Source organism: Miscanthus floridulus, chromosome 17, assembly GCF_019320115.1.
Source record: "Miscanthus floridulus cultivar M001 chromosome 17, ASM1932011v1, whole genome shotgun sequence".
NCBI classification, from domain to species: domain Eukaryota; kingdom Viridiplantae; phylum Streptophyta; class Magnoliopsida; order Poales; family Poaceae; genus Miscanthus; species Miscanthus floridulus.
The window spans coordinates 28058059-28064627 of NC_089596.1; the positions used below are offsets into that span (position 1 = coordinate 28058059).

Genomic DNA, 6569 nt, shown 5'->3' on the forward strand with positions numbered 1-6569 from the left:
GTCGAAGCAAACCTTAGTTTTGTTAAATATGATTAGCACAGCCCTAGCAATCCCACAACACTCAAAGATTAGTCCTGAGGGACTTTTGAAGAGTTTATTGGTCGAGACCAGTGGTATTTTGCCCAAAAGGGTTTCCGCAAGAAATTATGACATAATGTTGGTATCGACCATGGGGTTGTGCAGGGCTTCTACAACTATTCCCCTTAATGAGCAAGGCATGGTTGTGGAAGGTTAAAGAATCCAAATTGCTTCAAAAGAATGTTTCACTTCCATTAACCATTCCTTTGATGAATTTACCCTAAGAGAAACTTCCTTGGGAGGATGTGTAAGCTTTTCATGCCTTAAGAGTTTCGAGGTATTACCATAATCCTTGAATTTGATAGGGAACTCCAAAGGATGAATTACTCATTCCTTCGGTATTCATGGTTCGGGTGAGGGCTCATGAGTCGAACCTAGGGATGGTATGTGCTTGGTTTTGACTGATGAGGACTCCTCCACACTCGACATGACTTTTGCCTAGAGGGGTTTGGTTCTTATGATAGAAGAAGTGTATATGGCTATGAAATGCTCAAGGAATTCCACTTGTTCCATCATAGTTTTGTGTGTAAAACGACCTTCGGCAGTCACGTCTAGGCATAGGTCAGCATCTATGGCAAGACCTGATCAAAAGAGATGCAAAATCACACCATCGGGTAATGACAACTCTGGGCTAGCATGCATTAGTGTTGAAAACCGGGTCCAGGCTACACCTATAGACTCCTTCTTGCATTGCTCGAAATCGAGGATCGCCCTTGGTAGAGAGCCAATATGGGACATGGGAAAAAATGCAAGACAAAACTTGTCTTTAAGTTCATTCTAGTCCCCATTCATACTTCCTACAGCAAATGTGTACCATTGTTTTGCCTTCCCTATGAGTGAGAAGGGAAACAATTTCCACCTTAGAGTTTCTTTTATCATGCCCGAGATGCTCAGGCACGAACATATTTCCTCAAATTCTAGCAGGTGATGGTAGGGGTTTTCATTATCATGCCCTGAGAAGGGTTGTGCTTGAACCATAGCTTTTAAACTAGGGTGTAGTTCACTGCCAGATGAAAGGTTTGATTTTGAACATGGCTCAGGGAACTCCCCCTTTGAAGCGGAAGGGTTTGAAGTAAGAGTTGGCTTCATGATGAAAAGGATAAAAGAGATATTTTTGTTTTTTTATAAAAAGAAAGGATACACATACAAGGACAAACTAGGTTCAAAGAAAATAGCAACCGTTCCCCGGCAATGGCGCCAGAAAGCTTGTTAGTATTTGTTAACGTCTACAGATATTAATCCATAAGTGTACAGAATTACCATTGTAGCTTTCACTCAGAAGTATTCAGGGTATCGTATTTCCATAGGGAATAGAGGTATTTCTTCTAGGTAATTCATTCAAGGACAACACAAGGATAGCGGATGGGGGTAGAGAAGAATTCCTATGGCTTAGGGTCTAAGGATAGATAAACTTTACTTCTACATGATTACTTCAGGCACCGGGTTGCAGCTGGTCTGCCAGTCGATGCCCCCCTATAGCTCTATGCCGTATTCGAGCATGGGGGATTACAAAGGATGGATAGGGTTGTCACCATCTATCGCCTACCCCTCAACCATGGCATACAAGGCAAATGAAGGTAGCCTCCAGCCTAGACACCACGTCTACACTATTGACTACTACTCTAGTGCGTTAACAAGGGTTATCCGTCTTCATTAGGGACCTTCTACTAGAGCATCCACCATGGATACGGATGATGATCCCACAAATAAGTAAAAGTATAGCTTAACTAATCAAAAGACTTTTATAACCAAAGGGATCATGAACACTTACTAAATACCCATTGAGGTACAAAGCCGGTGTTTATCGAGGTACAAGCGGGGGAATGTTACCGACAAGCCTAGCACTTCTTCCTTGAACTCTCCTTCACATCTCTCCCTACTATGTTGCTAGAGCTAGCTAGGGCCTAAACCCATGGAGTGCTGATGCTCTTGCTCTTTCTCTTGCTGGTGCTCTCTTGTGTGTTGTTCAAATGAGGAGGAGGGAGCTTCCTTTTATAGGTGAAAGGAGGAGGGGTCCTTGGAAATGTGCTTGATCCTCATATGGAAGGAGAAAAATGACCTCAAACCATCATTTAGGTACATTAAATCTGCCAAATACTAGTGGAACCGACGTTGCAACAGCAGTATCTATCAACCGGCCAAATTCTAGGCCAAACGGGGCTGGTGGCGCTGCGACCGCACCCTGGCTGAGCCTGAATGCACCCATCTTTGGTGGGTCGCCTCTTGTGATGATTGTGACTCGGCCCATGGTGGTATTCTGTGAAGATAAGGTGGATTTGCCTCGGTTATGGGCTTGTCTTCCTCTTGTATAGGCCTTGATTTGTCTGGTTGTGGGCCTCCTCCCCCTTGGGCTCATGTCGGATGTCTATAATGTTGCATTTCTTGTATGTTTTAAGATCTTTTCCTATGTAATCTTGACATGTCCTCCTATAAATGAGTAAACACCAAAACTCGTAGAATTTGTTAGTTATAAATCCTAATTCTAAGTTTGGTGTCCATTTTGGTTTATTTTATGTGATATTTGGCGGTAAAAAATGTGAGTTAAGGACCACCAACAGAGGCACCATCGAGGCACGGGGTGTCGGTTAACCCCACTTGAGAACATGTCCTGTTTGGTCCCCCTAAGGACTGGTATGTCGAGAGAACTAGATCATAGGACCCTACGTACACACCACTCATTCTAGAATGGGCGGGGGATGGATGTTGACCAGCTAGGGTGGTGCCACTACTGCCTAGGATGTAGGTGATAGTGTAGGGAGGTATGGGCATATGGCTCACACTCTCCTAAGATAGCATAGTGACCTTGAGGGCCCAGTACTATGTCTCACAGTCTCATGGTGGCATTGTACCGGTTGGGAGGAAGCCCGGTATCAGCCTAGATGGTGGCCACCGTCGATGATGGTGATCTTGTGGTTCTAGGTGTACACGCTCTATAGAGTTGATCGATCTATATGTATAGCTGTGTCCATAGATATGGACATTCCTATGACCTACGCTTCCCTTCATTAGTGAGATGAGTCCTTTCTTCTTCTCCTCCTTGGGTTTGGTGTTGGTTTCTGGCTTTGGCAATTGAGGCAAGGCACGAGATGGAGTCATCCTTGCCACCTAGAGAGTGAGACTATGGTGAAATGTGTGTGATGGGATGGGTGAATGTGTGGATGAGATGGGATAAAACTTGATGAACTATTATAAAATACTAATGAACTTGCATAGGAAAACTATAACCATGATTAGGCCTTTTGCTCTACCCTTGCATTCCACTTACCACAAAGCATACGCAAAGCATAGGGTGGGAGCCAGTGGCCAGTACAAATCATACTAAAAGATATTTGATAGGCTTGGAAGTCATCTACGATGGCGACAATGAAGATTAGAAGGATTAGGTGGTCTTGTTCCTATGCTCAATTTTGGTTGAGGAGATGAAGTCTACGCCCGCTGATGTTCTATGCCCACTCCGATGATTGCCTATGAAGGAGGAGCCTTCACCCATTGAGGCGCTATGTCTACTCTAATGCTGATCTATGTGCATTTTTGCTAGTATACATTGTACTTAGGTGTGTTACCAAGTGTTGTAATATCTTGTAAACTTGTAATTCCATGATGTATGAATTATGGTATCAACTGAATTATGATAATGTGACAGCTTGGTCTTCCTGGACTCACATTATGATGTAATCTATGGATTTCCCTTCGAGGAAATCTTGGATCATTTTAGCTCGCTGTCAACATGGGCGACTCAAACTTTCAACTGAAGACCGGCCTAATCATAATGGTGTAGGCAACTCCATTCAGTGGATTGCCAAGCGACGATGCCAATGCACATCTCCAACACTTCTTGGAGCTATGTGACACCGTCGTCATGAAGGATGTTGCATCAAAGATAATCAGACTCCACTTGTTCCCATTCTCCCTCCTAGGGAGGGCGAAGCAGTGGTTCTACAAGGACCGAGAAGTTGTTAACACGTGGGCCAAGTGCTCCACGGTGTTCCTTGCAAAGTTCTTCCTGATGGGCAAAACCAATGCCCTTTGTGGAAGAATTTCCAACTTCAAGCAGACAGCATCAGAATCCATCTTAGAAGCATGGGAGAGGCTACAAGAATACATCCTTGCCTGCCCACACCATGGGATGAAAAACTAGTTGATTCTTCAAAACTTCTACAATGGGCTAACTTCCACATCCAGAGCCCACATAGATGCTGCTGTCGGAGGAGCCTTCTTCTCACTCATAGTCAATGAAGCTATGGCTCTCATTGAGAAGATGGTCTCCAACTAGGGTTGGAGTGAAGATAGACTCCAAACCCAATAAGACAGCATGCATACCATGGAGGAGACGGATATGCTTGCTGCAAAATGGACCTCCTGATAAAAAGGCTTGACAAGCATGCCCATAAGGAGGCAATGTATGGCACCGTCATGGCCATGGACTTGCATATGACATGCGAGGTCTATGGTGAAAGTGGACATTTGGGGAATGATTGCCCCAAGACCTATGAGGACGACACCTACATCAACAATGGGTTCTATCCACGAGGAGGTAATAACGGGTGGAACAACCAATCACATCCAGCACTCAAAGAAAGTAATTCGAACTTCAATTCCAATTACAATTTGAATCAACCTACATTGATAGATCTTGTGTTAGGGCAAGCTCAAATAAATGAAAACCTAACAAAGAAGCTTGCCTCTAACGATGAAATTTTTGAAAACATTAATTCAAATTTAGAAGGCTTAAACTTTTCCTTTGAAAATTAATTAATCCTCAATAAAATGTTTGAAACCCAACTAGCTCAAATTGCTGCTACAATTCCTACATATGATTTTTGAAAAGATCCCGGGACACCCCGAGATCCTCAATAAAATGTTTGAAACCCAACTAGCTCAAATTGCTGCTACAATTCCTACATATGATTTTTGAAAAGATCCCGGGACACCCCGAGATTTCATTTAAAAATATCAATGCAGTAATCCTGAGGTATGGTAAGTCCACTCGTGATCTACCATATCCTAACCATGCAGGAAGAGCTAAAAAGCATGGGGATACAACCCTGCACCATAGGCTTTGAGCTAGCTTGGGGGAGGACCCCCACGAGGTAACGTGTATCTTGCACTCTCACCACTTTTAGTTACCTTGTCTAAAAAAGAGAGAAATAAATAAAAACAAAAACCTATGGTTCTCTTGTTCACCATTTAATGTTTTCACCTCCATTGGATGATTCTTGTTCATCCTTTCATGCTTCCTTTGTCTATGCCGACATGTTTTGGTTTGGAAGTTCTGGTTTTACATCTTTTAAATTAAGCATGGTGCTTAGTTTGAAGTTTGGATGTACTGATCATGCTTCTATAGGCTTTTTAATTTAAGCATGGTGCTTAGGTTAAAAATCCTACCTTGATCAAATTAGACATGGTGTCTAGTTTAATCTTTGAACCAAAACTGCTAGTGTAGATTTTGATTGATCATATGGACTAACCCTTGCAGGAATTTATCAACTTCATGAGGGTAAGTCTTTGAGATGACAACAAAGATGAAAATTTGTTTGGTGAACCTTGATTAAAAAATATATATATATATATACAATAATAATAATAATATGATAACAATAATATTTTTTGCTCCACATATGTGTAGTTAAAATGTTTAGTTCATCCATGTGGAAATGATGAATAGTTGCCCTGTCTTATGTTTTGACCGTGCCTAGTTTATAACTTAGCTTTCCCCAAGATTTGAGTTTATTGGCTAAAATGTCTCATCCTAAAAACTTGAAACTTGTGGGTTGCAAATGCTTAATCTAGTCTAAGTCATTGCGGGGTATGATATGGTGCAACAGAAAATTGCTATGACTTTGTTCTAAGAAAGACTTGATATCTGGAGTTTTATTTTCAAAATGCTAAAAATTAAAAGTTCCTCAATGATTTGTATTTCCTACCAAAGCCATATGGCATGTTCTACAAATACAAAACCTTGGTCATATGCTACTTGTTATTATATTGAGCTTTGTCAAATTGTTGTGACCCTTGTTGAGATTCTCGTCAAGCACCCATGATCAAGACACATGTACACCCACAAATAAAATTACTGGCGCTTACACAGAGAGTTACACAAAAACATGTTTTTCCACCCACCAAATAATTACTCCATTCATTTATCATCAATCTTTCTCTCTAAAATTTTTTCATATGCCAAAAGGAAGTATGGGCTATGCTAAAAAAGAAAAGAAAAATATATATCCATGCCAAAAGGCATGAGAGAAAAAAATACATGCCAAAGAGCATGAAGAAAAGGAAAGAAAAAGAAAGAAAGAAATAAGATAGCCCGCACTTTCAATTAAAAGACATTCATCAAAAGGAGAGAGAGAGTCATGATCAAAGGAGTACAAAAATCTTTTAGAATTAGGAAGATTATAAAAATTCCACACACTTGCATGTCTTGATCAAAGTGTATGACTTGCATCTCTTTGGATCTGGTTTTTGACTTAGCAATATTATGTGATACA

At 41.3% G+C, this 6569-nt stretch overlaps 1 non-coding gene across 1 annotated transcript; it reads right to left on the bottom strand.

Annotated features, from left to right (window-relative positions):
• Positions 1–4099: 4099 nt before the first annotated feature.
• LOC136519157 (small nucleolar RNA R71) lies at positions 4100–4206 on the bottom strand. Its single transcript, XR_010774719.1, has one exon. It is a non-coding gene; the product is annotated as a small nucleolar RNA R71 (small nucleolar RNA).
• Positions 4207–6569: the final 2363 nt, after the last annotated feature.